This window comes from Dromiciops gliroides, chromosome 4 (genome assembly GCF_019393635.1).
Source record: "Dromiciops gliroides isolate mDroGli1 chromosome 4, mDroGli1.pri, whole genome shotgun sequence".
Lineage (NCBI taxonomy): Eukaryota > Metazoa > Chordata > Mammalia > Microbiotheria > Microbiotheriidae > Dromiciops > Dromiciops gliroides.
This window is the reverse complement of record NC_057864.1, coordinates 234,575,603-234,598,386: the sequence shown is the minus strand read 5'-3', so window position 1 is coordinate 234,598,386 and position 22,784 is coordinate 234,575,603. Positions and strand designations below refer to the sequence as shown.

Here is a 22,784-nt window from a genome sequence, read left to right as displayed (position 1 = left end):
CAAACCCCCGGGCCACCCCCTACCCCCACCCTCTGTCTAAGGAGGGGGCGAAACCACCTCCCAAAAACAATTTACTATTTAGAAAAATTAAAGGGGGGGGGGACTTTCTCCTCCCCTTCCCTGGGAGATCAAAAGAGAGAGAAAGGGGGGTAAATATATATATTATATAAATAAAAGTTTTTCTACTCTTCCCCCCCCTTTACTCCCCTCTCCGTTGTTTTAAATATATTTAAATTCTGAGGGGGGCGCTGAGAAATATTTCCTAGAGCTGAAGCACTAAGATGGCCGCCCTGAAATTATTTTTAAAACAACCCCCCCTCCAGTACCGCCACCCCCTCCAAGAAGAAAGAGAGAGGGGAAAAAAAATCTGCTTTTAAAACAAAATGGCTGGCTTAATATTTCATTTTTCACCCCCCATCCCCTAACACCCCCACCAACAGAAATGCTTCCAGTTCCCCCCTTCTCATCTCTAAAACCCTCTCTACCCATAAACCCACAAAAGTCTCCCTTTTTTCATAGCTGATTAGTAAACAGATTAATAGATATTTTCCTTGTGTATTGAAGGGGGGGAAGAAACATGAAGGATTTCTGCATAAAACAAAAATGGCTGCTGACTAACCTCCCCCCCCCAACACACCTATAAAAATATTTGAGGGGGGGCATTAATCAGTACTCATGCTCAGTCTGACATCAGCATAAATTGTTAAAGGTTAACTAGTTAGATACTAGTCCAACTAGATTTTAAAATTTTCTTTTCTATACTAGTCTCTTCTCTCTCCACCTCCCTCCTCAAAAGAAAAGCTTTTTTTTTTTCCCTAAGTACTTCAGAAAGGGAGTGGTTTGATGTGAAGGGTTTTTTTTTCTCCCTTCAGGCATTGTCAAGGAAAAGATGAAATACATATATTTATATATAATTCCGGACATATACGCATATATACATATACATACACCTTGTTAAAGTTGAAATGCATTCAACTTTAAGTATTTTAGAAGATTTTTTTTCTTTTTTAATGATAGAAACCCTTTGGGGGTGGAGAATAGAGAGCAATCTGATTTTTTCATTCAGAGTTTTATGTTTGATTATTCTTCACAGTCATTTCAGTAATTTACAGTTGTTTTAAATTATATTTTCATTTCATTTTCCTTTTCTCCCAGATAAACTTGATTATGAAATCTTGATACAGAGAATGGATTTTGCTGTGGATGGGGAGCACCAAGATCTGAAAAAGAAAAAAAAATTATTTGCCCCTTTCCAATACAGACTCCTTTTTCTTTCATTCACCTCCTTCCCCCCATTTCCAGCTTCATCAAAGTAGAAGAAATTGAAGTACAGTAGGTAAGAGGAAATTAGCTAAGGTAAAGAAAAAATGAAAAAGAGGATACAGTCAGTCCTTTGTATCTGATTTTCTTATCCAATTCTTCAACCTAAATGACCCCTTAAAATGGGAAGGAGAAACTGATGGGGATGATTGAAAAGTGGTCAGGAGGGACCTCTCTTTTAGGGGCTACCTACCCAACCTAACTGAATCAAACTAGGAAGCTAAGTTGAATTCAAGAAAGCTTGTCAGTTGGTGTAGGAAGGACACCCTGGATTCAGGTAGAAGAAGGCTGTAAGTATCTTTGTCTCCAAGGATAGCAATAAAGAAGAGAAGTACCTCCCCTGAAATGTTTGCTGGTAGAGGGACTGCCATTATGAAGGTAGAGAGGAAGGGATATGACTAGTAATTAGTTTAGCTCTCCAAGTCACCCCTTTCCAATCTTGGTTCCCTTCCTTCCCTTAGACCTCACTTTGCCTCCTTTTCAGTTTTCTTTGACCTTTCCTGAAACATGCCTAGAATCAACTATCTCTCACTTCATACTATAGACATACCTTCCATATTAGGCAACCTCTGTAGACCCAAGATAGAAGCCTCCCTTTAGATGCACATAAATAAAATGTTCCCAGGGGTACTAGGATGGACTTCAAAATAATTTTGCTTAAAGGCCAAGAATTTGTCCCATTAGGACTTTATGCTTCATGGGCCTTGGTTTCTCTTTTTTTCTTAATCTGGGTTTCAGTGTCTTTTGTCTCCCTCTCTGCTAGCCTCAGTACAACTATCCATCCTGGCCTCTTGGTTTTATTTTCTTCCTCTTCTCTTTATCTCTCAAGCTTTCTGTTTCTGCGTCTGTTTATTTTTGTATAACTGTGTAAAAAATATATTTCTCACTTTATCTCTGGTGAGTTTCTGTCTCTCTCTCTTTTTTTTTTTTGGTCTCTCTGTGTGGGCTTCTATCCCTTTGTTTCTATTTCATTCATGGGTTGTCTCTCATGCTGCTTCTCATCTCAGTAGCTCTTCAACTGTCTTTTTAAGTGATTCTTGGACCCACTATCTGTTTATCATTTTGCTCTGGTTGTATATATCAGTGTGTATGTGCATATGGGTCATAGTGTGTGCAGATCATATATGTATGCTATATACTGTCTCCATAGCCTTTGCATGTGTGCATCTAGTTTTAAGTCTTTTCATATATGTTTACTTGTTGCTGTGTGTCTGGGGTTAAATGTCAAGATTTCTAGGAATTAGGTGCTTGAGAGTATGTGTCTTAAGGGTGTTTCTGTGGGAACACTTATATGAATATATGCATCTTGTTTCTTCTCTTCCACCAATAAGCCTACTTCCTGGTCTTTTTGATTTTTGCCTGTTTCCTTCTATTTGCCTGCCTACTTTCCTACTTGCTTCTAATATCACGTCTGCCTGCTTCCCTCTCTTCCTCTGGATATAGCCTGCCTTCTTCCCTGTGGCTGTCTTGTCTGCCTCTTGGCCTGCATCCCTTGGTTTATCTTCTGCCTTGCCTCTGATGGTTCTCCTCTCCTTGCCTATCTACTTGCTTCTGTGTCTCTCTTTCTGCCTGATAAACTCTTATTGTCAATCTGTGTCTGTCTGCGTCTATTGTCTGTCAGCCTCTCTCTCTCATTCTGTCTCCCCACCTGCCTGCTAGCATCCTACTGTCTGTTCCCTGCCCTCATTTAGCTACTGTCTGCTTGCCTGCATCTCTTAATCTGTCTGACTACCTATTTCTTGTAATTCTCAGTCTCTCTCTTTTTTTTAACTAGCCTTCCCCATTAGGATTTTTAGTCAGCAAACATCTCTCTCTGCTTGACTATTTTCTTCTCTTTTTTCTTTACTTATCTGTTTCTCTTGCTCTGTGCCTTTCAGCCCTTGCCTTTTGGTCTGTCTGTTCTCTCAGCATCTGCCTGCTTCTTCTTCCCCCTTTTATCCACTTTTCCTATTTATCTGCTTCTCTTCAGTCTGTCTCCCTCATCTGTCTGGCTGGCTGTCTTCTCTTCCCTTTCCCTCCTACCTTTACTATCAGTTTCCCAATCCCTTGACTATCTCCCTTATCCAATCCATGTCCTCTATTTCTGTTTCAACCCTCTGTCTATCCCTCCAACCACCCCCATCTGCTTGCCCTCTCCCTGCTGCCTCCCTGCATCTGCCTTCTCCATCTGTCTGTCTGCCTTTCTCTTGGTATATAATTTCTGATGTCCTTGGCTCTGTCTGTCACTTTGTCTGCCCACCTGTCTGCTCACCTGCCTCTATCTTTTTCTCTGCTTTCTTCTATTCTGTCTATTCATTTGACTTTGGGTTTGCCTCTCCTGACTCCCTGCCTCTTGTCTCTTTCAATCTTTTGATCTCTGCTTACCTGCAATCTCTGTTTGTCTCTGCCCATCTTACTGCCTGTCTAGTTTAGTTTCCCTGCTCTCATTTCCTTTCTGCTCTTTCCTTATAGTCTTTCTGTGTGGCTGCTTGTCACTTTGTCTTTTATGTCAGTCCATCTGTCTGTCACTTTTTCAGTGTCTGTCTGCTTGCCTCTGACAGTCATTCTGTTTTCCATTGTTTCTTGTAGTTTCTACTTTTCTGTTTGCCAGATCAATCTTTCTGCAGTTTTCTGTTTCTCTCTTTCCATGTAGGTGCCTAGAGACAGTATTTCTATTATCTGCCCTTCTGTCTGTCCATGGGCCCACTTCTTATCTGTCTATCTGTGCCTCATCTCTCTCTACCTGACTGCCAATTTCTCTGTCAGTATCACTTGTCTGTATGTTTTTCAATGCTCCTCCCCAAAAATTAATCTTTATCAAAAATGGGAAAATAGCTCAACTGAAGAGAAAAGGGAAGCCCACAAGTATTACTGAGTAGAAATTAGAAATTGGAGAATTATCTTCTATGGGATTACAATGCTAATGGTAAAAGCTAATATAAATAAAAGACAGGCAATCATCTAGACAATCAGTGAAACTACTTGATGGTGATAATACAAAAACTGGCCCTAAAGATGAACAATAGCAAAGATGTTGAAATTAAACTGAGGTTTCACCTATCAAGTGAGTCAAGATGAAAAAAGATGGAAACAGTCAATGCTGGAGAAGCTTTAGGAAATCAGACACACCAATATACTTCTGAAGGGGCTCTGAATTTATCCAACCAACTGGAAAACAATTTGTAATTATGAAAGAAAAGTTTTATTAACTGTCCATACAGTTGGACCTAGCAATTCCACTAATGGGCATGTACTACCCCCCAAGGAAGTTTAAAAAAAAAAAAGGTGTTATATGTAGGTATCTATACATCTACATATATGTGTGTATATTCATATCTATATAACAATTATACAGTTATTCTGAACTTAACACATGATAAATAAAATGAGCATTTCTATATGCAAAGGAGAAAAGAAAAAGATATAAGATTGCAATTATTATGTACTATTGTACCCATGTCTTAATTATTATTATACTATTGTACCTATGTTTTGGCTGCAGTTTTGTTGTTGTTTTTTGTTTGTTTTTTGGGGGGGGCAATGGGGGTTAAGTGACTTGCCCAGGGTCATACAGCTAGTAAGTGTCAAGTGTCTGAGGTCGGATTTGAACTTAGGTACTCCTGAGTCCAGGGCCAGTGCTTTATCCCTATTCGCCACCTAGCCGCCCCTTGCAGTTTTTTTTTAAAGTGATTTTCCTTTTAAGAACCTTTCAAACTTTTTGTCAGCATTTCTTTCTGGCTTTTCTTCTGTGCATGTAGAAAAGTCCTTGAGGTACTTTCTTTGCTGTAATACTGTAATCCTATCAATAGCTCCCTCTCCCTTATACCTATCTCCCAATTGGGGGTTGGGGGCGGGGCAGGAGGGGAGTCCTTGCAACAAATGTACATAACAAGCAAAACAAATTGTATTTTATCACATCAGCTGTGTTCAAAATTGAAGGTCTCTTTCTGTACCTTGAAGCCATCACCTTTCTTTGGGAAGTAAGTACCATACTTCCTCTCGAATTGTAGTTGTTAAATGAACTATTCAGAGTTCTTAAGTGACTTAGAGGTGTTTTTCTTTACAACATTATTGTATAAATAGTTTTCCTGGTTCTGCTTATTTCACTTCATATCAGTTCATGCTGATTTTACCAGATTTATCTCAAATTGTTCTCTTTCATCATTTCTCATGACAGTAATTTTCCATTAGACTATTGTGCTATAAGAAATAATGAGCAGGGGGCAGCTAGGTGGTGTAGTGGATAAAGCACTGGCCTTGGATTCAGGAGAACCTGCGTTCAAATCCAGCCTCAGACACTTGACACTTACTAGTTGTGTGACCTTGGACAAGTCACTTAACCCTCATTGCTCCACAAAAACAAAACAAAAAACAAGAAATAATGAGCAGGCTGATTTCAGAAAAACCTGGAAAGACTTGTATGAACTGATGCTGAATGACATGAACAGAACCAGGAGAACATTGTACATAGTAACAGAAACATTGTTCGACGATCAGGCTCTTCTCAGTAATGCAGTGATCCAGGACAATTCCAAAAGACTCATGAGAGAAAATGCTCTCCACATCCAGAAAAAGAACTATGGAGTCTGAATGCAGATTGAAGCATACTCTTTTCACTTTATTTGTTGTTGGGTTTGGTTTTTGGTTTTTTTGTGTGTGGTTTTCCCCTTTTGTTCTGATTCTTCTTTCACAACATAACTAATATGGAAATATGTATGGCATGATTGCACATATATAATCTATATTAGATTCCTTGCTGTCTTTGGGAGTGAGGAGGGAGGGAGAAAAATTTGGAACTCAAAATCTTACAAAAATGAATGTTGAAAACTATCTTTACATGTAATTGGAAAAAAATAAAATACTACTAAGGATAAAATAATATTCCATTAGGTTAATACACCAAACTTTGTTCAGTCATTCCCCATCTGATGTACACTCCCTTCATTTCCAGTTCTTTGCTATGACAAAAAGTTTCTATAAATGTTTTGTACATATGGGCCCCTTTTCTCTTTTTTTGATCTCTTTAGGATATTATAGGCATAAAAATGGTATCACAGAGTCAAAGGGCAGGAGCAGATCAATGACTTCTGAGACATAGTTGCATTTGCTTTTGGTTGGATTACTTCAAACTTTCACCAACAATGCATTAGTATTCCATTTCCTCAGAATTGCAATTTTTTTCGTTGTCAATGATCTGGAGCTTTTTTTTTTTTTCAGTTGGTTGATAGCTTGCCTTATGTTTGAGAATTGCCCATTCATTTTCTTTGACATTGGGGAAGGATTGTTGTTCCTAGGTATCTCCTTCCAAGCTAGTGGTATATAGTAGGGGATAGTAGTCTAAACTTCTTCCAGACGGCTTTTCCAATCAGTTTTTATCAAATAGTCTAACTTTAATAGTTGCTGGCCTTGGGTATATTCAAATGCTGCTTATGTAGCTTGTCTTAATCTGTTCCATTGATCAACTTCTAGTTTTTAAACCAAACTTTTTTTTTTAAAGCTTTGTAATAGTTTGAGATTTGATACTGCTAGACACCTTTCCTTTCCCACTCCTTTTCATTATTTTCAATGAGATTTTTTTTTCTCCAGATGAATGTTATTATTTTGTCTAGTAGTTCTTTTTTCAGTTTTTAAAAATATTTTTTATGGATTTTTTTTGGTTTTCATTAGATTTTTCCCCAGTGTTCCTTCCCCACTCATCTCTCAGAGAGCACCCCTGTATAAAAAAATAATGATTTTTTAAAAGAAAAGGAAAAGGAAAAAGAGACAAAAAGCAAAAGCAATCTATACATTGAAAATGTCTGAAAATATGTGTAATGTATCACACCCATAGACTTTCCATCTCTGCAAAGGAATGTGTTAGTACATGTTTTCTCATATCTTTCTTTGGAGCAATACTTATTGTTTGTAATTTTACAACATTTACTTTTTATTATTTTGTGGTTCTTTCCATTTACATTGTAGTCTTGTACAATGTTGTCTTGGCTTTGCTTACTTCACAGATAAAAGCTTATCTCTTCTTATGTTGTGAATTTTTATTTTTGCTTTGCCTGATAGCATGATTGTAATTTTTGCTTTTAAAAAAAAAGTCACCAGATACTTATAAAATTTTGTTCTGGCCCCTCATTTTTTGTGTATATTTTTGCTTTTTTGGTGTGTTTCTTGTAAGCCACAGATTGTAGAGTTTTATTTTCATATCTAATCTGTCCCTTTTCATTTATTAGATTCTTTATAGCAGTTTGCATTTTAAGGTTATGAATGTTGGATTTATATTTTCCTCTATTTGTCTCTCCCCCCAAATTATGATTTTTCTGTTTTTTATCTTCTGCTGAAAAGACAGTACTTTCTCTGTTCTCTTTGGTTGTTTTTGCTGAATACATTTTAAAGCAATCCTTTTCCCACGGGCTCTCTTCCCCTCACCCTTAAGTATCCCTACTCCCATTTGAAACCCATTTCTCTAGTTTGGGAGTTTTATTTAATTTGTTAATTATTTTTTCTTTTTATTTAGCTTTCTAATTTTTGTTAAGTTAAATCCCAATTCCTATTCCTTCAATTTATTTTGTTACTTTAAAAATTTTTCTGTACCTTTTTTTTTTTTTAAGTGAGGCAATTGGGGTTAAGTGACTTGTCCAGGATCACACAGCTAGTAAGTGTTAAGTGTCTGAGGCCGGATTTGAACTCAGGTACTCCTGACTCCAGGGCTGATGCTCTATCCACTGCGCCACCTAGCTGCCCCTGTACCTTTTCCTTAAAAGTATTTCTTTCCCTTGTTTACTTCATTAATTTTCTTCTCAGTTTATTCTAAATTTACATTCTTTGATTCATGATCTTTATGCTTATTTTTTCTTTCCTTCATCTATGTTCCAAATGAAATGAAAGCTTTTAAGGTGCCTATGTTGGGTTCCTTCTCCTAGATAACTTTTATGTTATATAGCCTTATATACCTTAATCCCTCCCCATTTTTTCCTGTTGTGCTTCACTCTTAGAAATATTAACTCTTCAGAATTTAGAGAGAAGTATTACTCCATGGTAGAAATTTTCCTCTGTGCTCAATTATGTGGTTCATTACTACCTCCTGCCCTCCCCATGATCATTTTTTCCCATTGGCCATGAAATTTTTCTGGGTCCATGCCTTTCCACTCTTCTGGATGATAGTCACCCCCAGAAGCTCCAGTTCCCCTTCTCCTTAGTTAGGTTGCTATCTGTGGATGTACAACCCCTTTACAGAGGAAGTAGTTTCTCTAAGCACCAAATCCCTACAGATTATGCCCATTTTTCCACAGCAATTTTTCTTCCTGAGAGATTACAGGAGCTGTTTTCCCTTTGTTGATTTATCTCCTTGTACTAAAGATTTTAAATTGGGTTTTCTTCTTCCTGAGACTTTTGGTACTTTCCTTTTTGCCCCCCATCATATTCCCCTAACTCTCACTTTCTCTTTCCGCTTTGATAGCCTATACAGAAAGGACAGTTCTTGGCTTTTTTAGCCTCCTCCCAGGGACTTCACTTTTCACCAACCTAAGTATCTGCCTCAAGTCACCTCTGAGGAGGTACAACTGGTGTCATCTTTATGCTAATCTCCTTTCCTTTAGGCCTGGTGGAGCCTCACAGACATAAATACTAGTGCCCTGCCCCAGTTTCTTTTGTTCTCTGGCCAAACACTGCTGGAATGTGCATACTGCTACCCTAAGTAGAGATTGCTCCTACTTTCCTATACCTCCATGTGAGAATATTATTAATATTACAGGGGTCCCCTGCTGTGTGAGCATGTGACCACTCTCAACCAATCAGCTTTAAGCAGTGTGTAAGGTAGTGGGTTTTGTCAGTTGGTTTTGGGAGTTGGTAGTTGGAACCTCATGGCGTTGTCAGTGGAACCAGGAGTGGTTGAGGTAGTTAGGGTTTTCCTATTCTTGTTCTCTTTTTGTTAACCTCTAATATATTTTAATAAATGTTTAATACCTAAACTGTTAAACTGTTGTCCTAGTTAGCTTTCCCCACAGGGGACAGGTAGGGTGATCATACACATTTAGTTTTACCTTTCACAGTTTTGGCAAGCCAGGTAGGAGAGCTGAACCCCTCAATCTTCCAATCTTCACATTGGGTAAGAAATTTTCTCTTATTTCCCTGTGCCTGTCCCTTTAAATTTTTAAATGGATCTCCTCGACCTCTTAAGTACTTTAGTCTGGTTAATCAGACAAGCTGAGGTTAAGATCATGTTTAAACTTCCTATTCCTATTTTTATTTTTACCTTTTTTTGTTTTGTGGTAAGGAAAGTTTTGAATATCAAGGAGAGGATTAGACTCTCCATTAGGAAAGCTACTCATGGATTGGGATAAGGGAAAACTTACAGTGAAATCAAACATGACCAAGGGAAATCTTATCAGACTGTGTTTTATATTGCATAGCTTATTAGAGGAAAAATGACCTGAACGTGGGTCATTTAATTCCCAAAGATTGAGGCATTTACAAGGAATCCTATGCCACTGGCCCCCTAAACATTTACTTTATTGGAAAATCTAGAGTAAAGCAAGCAGAAAACTGATACAAGGGGATATAAGAGAAGGGAGATCCACGCCCGAGTTTGAAACTGAGCCTGTTGGGGCAGCTAGGTGGTGCAGTGGATAAAGCACAGGCCCTGGATTCAGGAGGACCTACTAGCTGTGTGACCCTGGGCAAGTCACTTAACCCTCATTGCCCTGCAGACAAACAAACAAACAAACAAAAAAACTCAGCCTGTTTCTCTGGCTGGAATGCCAAATCGACCAACTTCTATTTCCTCTACAGAAAATTCACCTTTAGAGGAGACAGAAAAACCCCAAATTCTTCCCCTTCAAGAGATCTTTACCCATGACCGAAAGGGTACTCTAGTACTCTAGTAAAGCTCAGACAATATACACCTTTTGGCCCCAAAGATTTGAGTTCATGGAAATGAGATATTCCTAAATTTGATGAGGATCCCACAACAGTTAACAGCCAGTTTAGAGCAATTTTCAGAGGATATCAGCCCACTTGGGGTGATGTTACTGATCTCATGGAAATGATATCATCCCCAGGGGAAAGAGCTGATAATATTAGCTGCAGCAAACTCCTTAGAAACATCAGAAAAAGTTACTATTCGATGGCCTTTAGAAGACTGGTACCCCAATATCCCTGAGTATTTTGATGAGTTGCAGGAAGCAAGGAAAACATTGTTGAAGGCAATGGAATCCTGTGCTAGCAAGACTGATGACTGGCAAAAATTTATAGATACACTTTATCTCTTCCACCACTTTTGAGTTTGCACTGGGTTCCCTCAGCTGCCGACATGCAGAATGACACTGGCGAGTTGGTGGACCTGTACATGCCAAGGAAATGCTCTGCAAGCAACAGGATCATCAGGGCCAAGGACCACTCATCCATTCAGATGAACGTGACCGAGGTTGACAAGGTCACAGGCAGATTCAATGGCCAATTTAAAATTGATGTAGTTTGTGGAGCAATTCGTAGAACAGGAGAATCTGAGGACTCTTCTCTGGCTGGCAAAAAAATGATGGTATTGTTTCAAAGAATTTCTAATTGAAGAAATCTTGTGGAATATGTCTCAAATCAGAAACAGCAAAAAAAAAAATTTGTACAGTTCAGGAACATAATGAAAGACCTAATAGATTCTACAATAAATTGTGTAAGAGTACCAAACAATATTCTAGATTGTTGACCCATTAGATTCTAGAGATGCCCACTTTATATCTAATCATTTTGTGCATCAATCATTGCCAGAAATATGGAAATATTTTGAAAGGTAGTGTCCAGGTTGGAATGCCCCAAGTACGGACAGAATTTTTAAAATAGCAATATGTATTTATGAAGGAAATGAGAGGGAAGAAAAGAACAGGCAGAACATTTTAGCTCCAGTACAGGAAACCATGAGGCAGCGAGGTCAGGCAGTTGAGAATCACTATCAACTCCCTAGATTTTGCTATTACTGCAATAGACAGGGACACATAATGTGGTAATATGTAGAATTATGCAAAGGGAATGGAATCAGAATAATGATAGATCTTTTCAGAGGGGTACAGAGAGGCAGAATCGAAACAGTTATATACCCTCTCAGGTGCAGAGAGGCAGAATCAAAACAGTTATAGGCTCCCTCAAAAGGGTACAGAGGAGCAGAACCAAACTACTTATAGATCCTTTCAGAGAGAAATAGAGGACTGATGGTGTAGGGGAGGGGAAAGGATGGTAGACTCTGAAGACTTTACTTTTACAGACCCCGAGATCTTTAGCTCTTCACCTCTGAGGTGGGGAGAAGGGAACAAGGGTTGATTCTGTTACTTGTTGCCACAGAATGATGGGATAAGGGCAGGGGTTGGGTAAGATTGCAGCAGGAGTAAGGGAATTGCTGAGTAGAACCCAGAGCACAAGTTCCTTTTTCGTAGCCATGCCAGAGAATTGAGGGTTGGTGGGGATGAGAGTGCTGTTGAATTTGTTAGGGATTAGTCTTTTCTGCTGTTAATTCAAATTATCTCCTGGCCTGTGGATACCATTGTAATTACTTACCTCTTACACATAATTCTTAATTTAAAGAGGTTTGAGAGGTCATAAGAGCAGAAAAAATGTCTAGTCATCCATCTGCTGGTAATGTGACACAGACATCCCTCTGACTAATTTTTTTAAAGTAATTTTTTCCCCTGGAAGTGTTGGGGTTAAATGACTTGCCCAAGGTCACACGGTATCTTATTTTAGGTCACATTTGAATTCAGGTCCTTGTAACTCTAGGGCTGGCATTTTATCCACTTCACTAGCTACCTCAAAGTAATCTTTTGATAATTTAATTGATAAGCACTGAAGCTGTAAATTAATTCAGGTAGTATTGCCATTTTTATTATATCAGCAACAAATTCCTCTCCAATTATTTCTCTTTATTTTTATAAGGAGTATCTCATAGTTGTCTTCACATAAATCCTATGTTTGGTTTGATTGGTGGACTCCCAAATATTTTATACATTTTGTAGTAATTTTGAATGAATTTAAAATTTTTCCTTTTGCTGGGATTTGTTGGTAATATACAGAAATTCAGATGACTTTTTGGGATTTATTATAAAATAATTCTGCTACCTTACTGAATTTATTGTTTATATTAATTTTTTTTAAGTGAGGCATTTGGGGTTAAGTGATTTGCCCAGGGTCATAAAGCTAGTGTTAAGTGTCTGAGACTGGATTTGAACTCAGGTGCTCCTGACTCCAGGGCCGGTGCTCTATCCACTGTACCACCTAACTGCCCCTATATTAATTTTGAAAGTTGTATATCTAGAATTCCTATCACATTATCTGCAAAAAAATATATTTTTTCTTCATTGCCTGTGATCATTCCCTAACTTTCTTTTTCTTACTGCTACAACTAGCATTCCTATAACTGTTTCAAATAGTGATGACAGTGAATATCTGCTTTACCTATGACTTTATTTGAAAGGCTTCTATCATTTTTCCATTACAGATAATGCTAGCTCCTAGTTTTAGATAAATACTACTGACTTTATCAAGAAAAGGTGCTATTTGTTTGTTAGTGGGGGAGTTTAAACATCAAAGGATGGTATAATTGTCAAAAGCTTTTTCTGCAACTTTTGATTTGATAACTACAATTTTTATTGGTTTTGTTATTGGCATTACCTGCTTATGGTATTCTTTTTTTTTTTTTTTTAGTGAGGCAATTGGGGTTAAGTGACTTGCCCAGGGTCACACAGCTAGTAAGTGTTAAGTGTCTGAGGCCGGATTTGAACTCAGGTACTCCTGACTCCAGGGCTGATGTTCTATCCACTGGGCCACCTAGCTTCCCCATTATGGTATTCTTAATATTGAACCAGGCTACATTCCTGGCATAAAACCACCTGGTCATAGTGTGTAATCTTTTTAATATGCCCCTGTAGTTTCTATATTAATATTTCAGTATTTATTCATAGATATTTATTAGTGATATTGGTCTGTAGCTTTCATTCTCTAATCTCTCCCTGGTTTGGATTTCATGACTATCTTTGCCTTATAGGCGTTTGAGAGAATACAGAATTTCCTTATTATTACTTCATCAACAGTTGTTGTTAAATTAAAATTAATTGTACTTTAATTATTTGGGATAGTTTACTTGTTAACCCAGCTGGGTTCTGGAGGTTTTTTCTTTGGGTGATAATTTATGGTTTATTTAGCTTCTGAAGTTAGATTATTTAAATTCTCGATTTCTTGTTCTGTTAATCTGAGTATTTTATAGTTTTTGTAAATTTTTTTTTCATCTGTGTTTTCAGTTTTGTAATCATGTAATCTGGCAGAAATTTCTAATTTCTTTGATTTCTTCATCATCTGTTATGAATTCTCTTTCATCTCTGATTTTGGCTTTGATTAGCTTTCCTATCTCTTCTTAATTAAAATGAATGATTATTAGCTTTTCAAAACAACAAACTTCCATTTATATTTATCCATTAATTGTGAGGGGTTTGGTTTTAATTTATACCTGGTTTTGAAGATTTTTGTTTTTATATTTAGGGTTTTTTTTGTTTTTTTTTTTTTTAGTGAGGCAGTTGGGGTTAAGTGACTTGCCCAGGGTCACACAGCTAGTAAGTGTGTGTTAAGTGTCCGAGGCCGGACCTGAACTCAGGTACTCCTGACTCCAGGGCCGGTGCTATATCCACTGCGCCACCTAGCTGCCCCTATATTTAGTTTTTTGATTTCTTGCTTTTCTAATTTTTCTTAGTAAACATGCTCAATTCATTGATCAGTTCTTTCTCTTTTTGTTAATGAAAGTGTTTAAAAATACAAAATTTCCCCTAAGAACTACTTTGGCATCATCCCCAAAGTTCTGGGTATTATAGTACCATTATTTTTTAAATGAAGTTATCTGTTGTTTCTGTGGAGTTTTTTTTGACACACCAATTTTCTAGCATTATATTATTTATTGGCCATTTAAGTTTGAACTCTGATCAGAGGCCCTTGACTGATAATAATTTTTTTATTGTATTATGTTCATTAAAAGATGTGCTTAATTTTTCTTGTATTTGTTTATAAGGTTTTTATGCCCCAGGACAGTCATTTTCTATAAAGATGTTGTGCACATCTTTTATTTTTTATTATTTTTGGTTTTGTTTTTTGGTGGGGCAATGAGGGTTAAGTGACTTGCCCAAGGTCACACAGCTAGTAAATGTCAAGTGTCTGAGGCCAGATTTGAACTCAGGCGCTCCTGAATCCACTACGCCACCTAGCTGCCCTAGCGCACATCTTAATATATGTAAAATTCCTTGGTTTCCCATTTAGTAGTCGCCAAAAATCTATCATATTTAACTTTACTAAAACTCTATTGAAGTCCTTCTTTCTTTTTTATCTGTTCATTAGGTTTATTTAGGTCTGCAAGGGGCACATAAGGTTCTCCAGCTCCTATAGTTTTACCTCCTTTCTCCTTGCAATTAAATTAGATTTTCCTAAAATTATTTAGGTGCTATGCCGTTTAGTGCATATATATATATATGCAACTTCCCTGCATAGCTCATTTAATCATGTCTATTTTTTACTGCTGCCATGCTTGATATTAAGGTTGCCACCCAGGGGGCAGCTAGGTGGCACAGTGGATAAAGCACTGGCCTTGGATTCAGGAGAACCTGAGTTCAAATCCAGCCTTGGACATTTGACACTTGCTAGCTGTGTGACCCTGGGCAAGTCACTTGACCCTCATTGCCCTATCAAAAAAAAAAAAGTTGCCACCCTTGATTTTTAAAATTTGCTTGGGGCAAATCAGTTTTTCTCTAACTCTTCATTTTAATTCTGTGTGAATTTCTATGTTTCAGATATGTTTTTAATAAGCAGCATATTGTTGATTTCTTCTTTCTAACCCATTCTGCTACTTTCCTTCATTTTATGGGGTGAGTTCAATTTATTCACTTTCACAGCTATAATTGTGTCTTTCTCTCCATCATTTCCTCTTACATTTTCCCAGTCTTTGTCCTCTACTCTTTTTATAGTGAAGAAAGTAGTAAAAGAAAAGTAATGTGATCAAATTTTCTATAAGTTTAAGTTCGTCAGATCGTATTTCTCTGCCCCTCTCTTCTATGAGTCCATTCCTGATATGTTTTTTCTCCTTTCTTTATGGTCCCCCAACTGAAGTTAAAGTCTATTTACTATTGATTAATTGCTCCCCAAATCTGCTCTCTCCAACTCTATGTCTTTTTTTTTTTTTGGTGTGAAGCAATTGGGGTTAAGTGACTTGCCCAGGGTCACACAGCTAGTAAGTATCAAGTGTTTGAGGCCAGATTTGAACTCAGGTCCTCCTGACTCCAGGGCTGGTGCCACCTAGCTGCCCCAACTCTATGTCTTTTTACTGGCTGTGTCACATGCCTGGAATGTTCTCCCCAGCTTCCATGTTGTTGTCATTGTCATCTTTTTAGTCATGTCTGACTTCTCAACCCCATTTGGGTTTGTTTTTGGGGTTTTTTTGGCAAAGATACTGGAATGGTTTGGCATTTTCTTCTCCAGCTTACTTTACAGATGAGAAACTGAGGCGAAACAGGGTTAAGTGACTCATCCAGGGTCACACAGCTAGTAAGAGGCCAAATTTGAACTTAGGAAAATGAGTACTCCTGACTCCAGGCCAGCACTCTATTCACTGTATTACCTAGCTGCCCCTAGCTGCTTTCTTTGACTTCCTTCAAGTCCCAGCTAAAATCTAACCTACTAAAAGAAACCTTTCCTGATCTCTCTTAATGCTAGTACCTTCCCTGTGTTGAATATTTTCAATTTAACCTGTATATATCTTATTTGTATATGGTTATTTGCACCTTGTCTTTCCCATTAGACTCCCATGAGCTCCTTGAGAACAGGGACTGTCTTTTGTCTTTTAATTTTATCACCAGTATTTTGCACAGTGCCTGGCACATGGTAGGTGCTTAATAAATATTGGTTAACTGCTTTACAGAATGAATTTATGTTTTTTTCTAAAATATTTGCATTTGTATTCAGCCTTTTTCCAGGTTAGATAAGAGGGAGGTTCATGGGATGTTCTCTTTCCCTACCTCCCTGCTCCATGTTTTTATATTGTACTTCTCAAGACCCTTAATTAGGAAAGATAGCAAGTTCCTCCCCTTTAATCTTCATTGCATTCCTACTATATCTTTTCTTTCTTCTCTTAAAAACAATATGAAGGGGGGCAGGTAGGTGGCACAGTGGATAAAGCACTGGCCCTGGATTCAGGAGTACCTGAGTTCAAATGCGGCCTCAGACACTTGACACTTGCTAGCTGTGTGACCCTGGGCAAGTCACTTAACCCCAATTGCTTCACCAAAAACAAAACAAAACCCAATATGAAATCAGGCCATCCCTACACCATATTTTTTTTTTTAGGCTTTTAAGCATTTATTAAGGAGAATAAGAATTTGGTAAACAGAGAGAAAAAGGCCTACATTCATCTATCTATTAAAGGGAGAGGATATTTCTAGCTCTGCTCTCCACCAGAGTCCAAAGGAAAGAGCACGAGACAGAGTGCCAGTCTCTTCCTTCTTCCTCCCACTAGCCAACGTCGCTTCCTGATGCCAAAGAAAAGATGCATGTTCTTGCCCTCAAAGACCTTCCTTTCATGGCGGAACTTTTCTACAGTAAGTCTCCAGCAGGTGGCATCATTCCAATCGTTACAGTTCCCTGCTTTGTTTCCTTGATGAAACAGTAAAAAATAACAGAATATAATAACCTATGCTAACTAACAATATGTTAATAACAATATAGAAAAGGGCGAGAGGAAAGTTTTGTCCAGAGGGGTGGTCTTTTGTCCTCATGAACCGACGCTTTGACATTGGTCTTGCCAAGGGAGGGCCTCTGCAGAGAGTACATGTTACAGATGGTGCATATTACAACAGAAAGAGAAAAAGAAAAAAAAAAACTTCATTTAAAGTCTCTGAAAGTCTTTTCTCAGATGTCCTCTAGGTGTAGTCGTGGAATGGAAGTCTTTTCAGGGGTTGATGCCTACATCATTTTTTGAGAACAGTTGTTTCTTTTCCCCATGTTAGTAGTACTATTTGCAAAGCACTTTGCCCTGTGCCTAGTACATACTAAGAACTTAGTAAAGGGATTTCCTTCTCCCATTAGAATGTAAGCACTCTCTCATCATTTAGCCTCATTCCACTGTTCAAATATAATTTTCCTTTCTAGGTTTTTTTGTCTCTAGTGTTTGATAGATTTTTTACAGCTCTGGTCTTTTAATTCAAAATGCTTAAAAAATCTATTTTTTAAATTAAGTACATTATTTTTTTCTTAGCTTATGAGATTATGCTCAGTTTTGCAGGGTAAGTTATTTTTGGTTGTAAGTCTTTATCTTTTGCCTTTGGGAATACTTTATTCCAAGACTTTTTTCTCCTTTTTAGTAGTAGCTGCCAGGTCTTTTGTAAGACCACAAAAGACTGTGGTTCCTTGGTACTTGAACTTTTTCTTTGACCTAGAAGCTCTAACTTTTGGCTGTGACATTACTAAGCATTTTTCAATTTGGAGTTTCTTGCAGGAGCTAGATTACAGTTTTCTTTTATTATTTCCTGAGATTTGATGCTCAGATTTTTCCTTTGCTTCTAGTTTTCAGGAAATCCATTGATTCTTAAATTATTGGTTGATTTTATAGTAGATACCTTATATTGTATTCATTTTTTTTAGTCTTTTGACTTTTTTCTAATTTTTTGGTTATCTCAGGGAGCTATTAAGTTCTGATTTCTTAAATCTTTTTCTAGGGTTTTCCCTACTTCCATGTGGCTTCTCACCTGCAATTTGGTTCTGTTCTGATGTCTTTTTTTTTTTTGTCCTTACAGAACTCATTTCATTTTTTATTTCTTGATTTATTTCTTCTAGGTACTCTTGTAGTTCTTGAGGCCAAATCATTTTTTTTTTTTAATTTTGCTCTTTCTATTTATCTTTAGACTCACTTTTTGGAATTAGGACTTTGTGCTTAGTTCAGACTGAGTTCCATCCCATACTCTTTTTTTTTTTTTTTTGCAGGGAAATGGGGGTTAAGTGACTTGCCCAGGGTCACACAGCTAGTAAGTGTCAAGTGTCTGAGGCCGGATTTGAACTCAGGTACTCCTGAATCCAGGGCTGGTGCTTTATCCACTGCGCCACCTAGCTGCCCCAACCCATCCCATACTCTTGAAATGGAGTGTCAGGCCTTGCTTTGTACTGTCCTCTCTATGTTCTGGATGCTACTTCTATGATGCTACTGTATTCTAGATACAGTGGTGCTGGCTAAGAGTAAACTCTATCTTCTGCAAGAATTCCTAGTAGGTCAGCTTGGGTTTTAGCTTCAACCCCTTCACAGTCTCCTTATCCTTGTACAGTCTCAAACTGGAAATTGGCTCCATTCTTTTTTTTTCCCCTATGGTTCCAACAGACCAACAAGTTGGGTATTATCAATTTTTCTGGTTTCAAGCCAATTATAATATCATGTGCAGTGTTTCTGGCTTGAGCTGCCTGGACCCTGCACTATCTAGGTGCTAGTTTGACTTTATTTCCTGCTGTGGCTTCATTCCCTGGCTCAAGCTGCTTGGGTTCTGTGGCTTCTACCATTCTTGGCCTGTGTCCACAGGCTGGTAGTCTTTTTGTGTAGTCCCAAATTGTAGGAAGGAGCTTATGTAGATATTTGTCTTTGATTTTCTTATTAATTGTTCTTTTTGGTACATTTTTAGAGAAATCTGGGTTTCTCTAGGTCACCATTTTAAACCCAAAGTCTCAGTTGTAAATTAATAACCACCACATAAAATGTTTTAAATCAGGGGTTAACTTCAGGTTCTAACAAACTTGATTTTTAAAAAAATGTTTTGATAAATTAGTTTTCTTTGTAATCCTACTGTATTTTATAATTTAAAAACATTATTCTGAGAAAGGGTGCATAGGCTTTGTAGGGGCCAAATTTAATATGGGGAGAGTTAATTGGTGACTCACCATAATATTGGGGTTCAGAAAATAATGAGGGACCTCTAGGTCCAAAGTTTCCTCTCTTCCAAAGTGCTTTTTAAAATTATTTCTCCCAAGCTAATATAAAAGGAGATTAACAAAACAAAAAAAGCTGTTAGCTTCTTTTTCTTTTTTTTTGCGGGGCAAAGGGGGTTAAGTGACTTGCCCAGGGTCACACAGCTAGTAAGTATAAAGTATCTGAGGCCAGATTTGAACTCAGGTACTCCTGAATCCAGGCCTAGTGCTTTATCCACTGCACCACCTAGCTGCCCCAACAGCCTCTTTTTCACAAACAAATCAGGTTTTATTAATGGGAATAAAATATATAACAAAGGTGAAGTTAATAAAGCCAGTGACAAGGGAATAGGGGAAGATAAAAATGGATAAGCTCCCTGGCTCTAGCAAAGATTGGCTTAATCCCCAAACCTGCTTCCAGCTCAGCTAATTCAAAGAGCTGGCCTCATTTCTATTAACTCACCACCTGGGGTCCGTAGTTTCTATGGGAGTCAGTTGTGTAATCCCTCTCCAGTCTGCTCTCGGAAGCTCACCAACAGGAAGGAGAGAGCTCCCAGCCTCAGCGTTCTCTTTTCTACCTTCCCTCTCCTTCCCCCAAAGGGGAAGGTCCTTCAAGTTGCTTGACCAAGAGTGGTCCCCCTGATGACATCAGTAGTATAGGCACTCAGGGCAGGCCAGGTGTGGCCTATATCTAATCATCCCAAGTAGGTACTTAGTTGGTTTCTCAAAGAATACTAAATCAATCAGGTGGGACCCCTGGGCGTCTGCGAAATTCCATTATTTTATCACATTCCTCCCTTTGTTTCCTTGATGAAATAGTAAAAAATAACAGAATATCATACCCTGTGCCAACAAACAATATGTTAATAACAATATAGGAAAGGGAGAAAGGGAAAATTTTGTTCAGAGGGACAGTCCCTCATTGACCCGTGCTTTGACAATGTCTACAGAGGGAGGGCCTCTGCAGAAAATACATATTACAGATGGTATATATAATAACAGAAGGAAAAAATAAAAATGTTAATTTAAAGTCTGAAATCTTATCTTCTTTGAGTGTTGAGATGTCATCAGGGAAACTGGATTCCAGTCCAGATTCTGGACTCTGGCTGTCTCTGGATTCTGGTTTCTAGTTGTCTCTGGATTCTTTTACTTCTTTAGCTGTTGAACTGCTGGATTTCCACTAATCTTTAGTATAGCATTGTCAGTGATCAAATTAAACAGTGAGAGTTCTTCAAAATATAACTCATATTTAAACTTGATACATACAGCATATTACAGCTTCATCAGACTGCCCAAAGGTGTCCATGACACAAAAAAGTTAAGAACCTCTGCTTTTAAATAATTAGTAGTAGAAATGCAAATCAAAACAATCTTGATGTTTCACCTGAAACTCAAGATGATAATGTTGGAGAGGTTGTGGAAAGATGGGTGCATTATTGGGGGAAATGTGGCTTGGTCCAACTCTTTTAGAAAGCAGTTTGGAATCGTGCAAAAAGAGTAACAAAATTGTCCATGCTCTTTAACCCAGAAATTTCCTTGCCAGTTAAATACCCTTAGGAGATTAGTGACAAAAGGAATGGCCCCATGTACACCAAAATATTTATAATGGCACTTTGTAGTAACAAAGAATTAGAAACAAAGTAGATGGCCAGAACAAATTGTGGAAAATTAATGTAATGGAATATTACTGGACTATAGGAAAATGAATATGAGGACTATCAGGAAGTATTCATAGACATCTATGAATTGATGCAAAGTGAATAAGCAAAACCAGGAAAACAATATATACAGTGACTACAACATTGCAAAAGGAAAGGAAAAAAAGCAGAAACTTAATGCTACAAAATGATAATGGCCAAACTTAGCACAAAGAAGAGCTGTGAGAAGACACCTCCCCACTGCTTCTTTGCAGAGGTGGAGGACCCAGGTGTGGAACATAGAGTATGTCAGATTTTTTTTTAGAATGTTGATTAATTTTGTTGAATTTTTTTTCTTTATTTCTAAGTGATGACTCTTGGAGGAAAAAGGGGAAGAATACAATGGCAAATCTTGGTAGTGATAATGTGCTATCAATGAAAAATATTTTAAGGGAAAGTTTTAAAAAAAAATGAATAACAGCATACACACACACACACACACACACACACACACACACACACACACACACCTTCAAGTCAGAACATTAATGGTGTTACCTGGATGATAAATCAGTAGATCACAGTGGAAGATACCACTAAACATCCAGAAACAGAAGTCTTGCCCACCAAGACCAGAAAGATGTCTTCACTCTAAGATATCTGAAAAATGATACCTGAGGGTGGCAGCTAGGTGGCTCAGTGGATAAAGCACTGGCCCTGAATTCAGGAGGACCTGAGTTCAAATCTCAGCCTCAGACACTTGACACTTACCAGCTGTGTGACCCTGGGCAAGTCACTTAACCCTCATTGCCCCACCCCCCAAAAAATAAAAAATAGAAATACCTAGAAACAAAAGCTTGCAATGTCTCTCAGCTTGAGATAGTATTTACCCTCACTTCTTTCTACCATACATTCCATGTTTTTTGGGACATTTGCTACTACTTCTCACAAAATGAGACCACACTTTTTGGCCCAGAATGTAATAATTTCCAGGTCCTGTGAAGGTTTCCCCTACACATCTCTTAATTTTTACCCATGGGTTAACAAATTTGGGTAACATCTCCATTATCTCCCACTTTTTTTTTTTTGAGAGGCAATTGGGGTTAAGTGACTTGCCCAGGGTCACACAGCTAAGTAAGTGTTAAGTTTCTGAGGCCAGTTTTGAACTCAGGTTCTCCTGAATCCAGGGCCAGTGCTTTATCCACTGTGCCACCTAGCTGCCCCCTCCATTATCTCCCACTTTTGCACCATTATTTGACCTTTTCCTGTGTAGTTAAGGTACACTATCCCTCCATTGCCAAGCACTCCTCAGCTTTCATTGAGATGGGGAAAAGGCAAATGTGAGGTTAAATACTGCATTTTTTCCCAGAGGTAAGATATCTAGAGCTAATGCTTTCAACATTGGGCCTATGTTCCCATTGAAGCCAGGCTTGGGGCAAAAAACATTTTGCCTAGGTGTTTGGGGGATTTCAGTGAGTAATAAAACTCCCTCCCACCTCCTCCCCTTTCCTTCATTGGAAAGTTATCTCCTTTAGTAAGCTAGCAATGATTACGGACAAATCACCTCAGAAAGGAAGTCGGCAGGAGAGATTTCAGAAACCCATTCAGGTATTCAGTGAGGCCTGCCACTACAAGGTTAATAGGCTACATAAAAGCACCAGGTGATAAAATACTTGGTCCACTCCTGCCAAAGTGAAGTGAAGTGGGTTTCTTAATCGGAGGAAATGGAGGCAGAGCAGAGGCATAGGAGAAGTATATGTTTATTCAGCACAATCAGGCAGCCGTGGTATGCCAAGCAGGCATGCCAGTGCCATACCACAAGACGGTGTCAGTAGCAGTGAGGACAAAATGAGAACCTCATGTTTGGTAATGGGCTTGCATGGACTGGCACTGAATCCAGCACAC

General features: G+C 38.2%; 1 long non-coding RNA gene and 1 pseudogene across 1 annotated transcript in view; both read left to right on the top strand.

Annotated features, from left to right (window-relative positions):
* LOC122753647 overlaps nucleotides 1–22,784 on the top strand; it is a 28,768-nt gene that overhangs the window by 711 nt on the left and 5,273 nt on the right. Inside the window, exon 2 of the long non-coding RNA XR_006356297.1 lies at nucleotides 1,156–1,336. This is a non-coding gene — a long non-coding RNA (uncharacterized LOC122753647). The remainder of the gene's footprint in view (nucleotides 1–1,155; nucleotides 1,337–22,784) is intronic.
* Nucleotides 10,598–10,848, top strand: LOC122753645 (annotated as a pseudogene).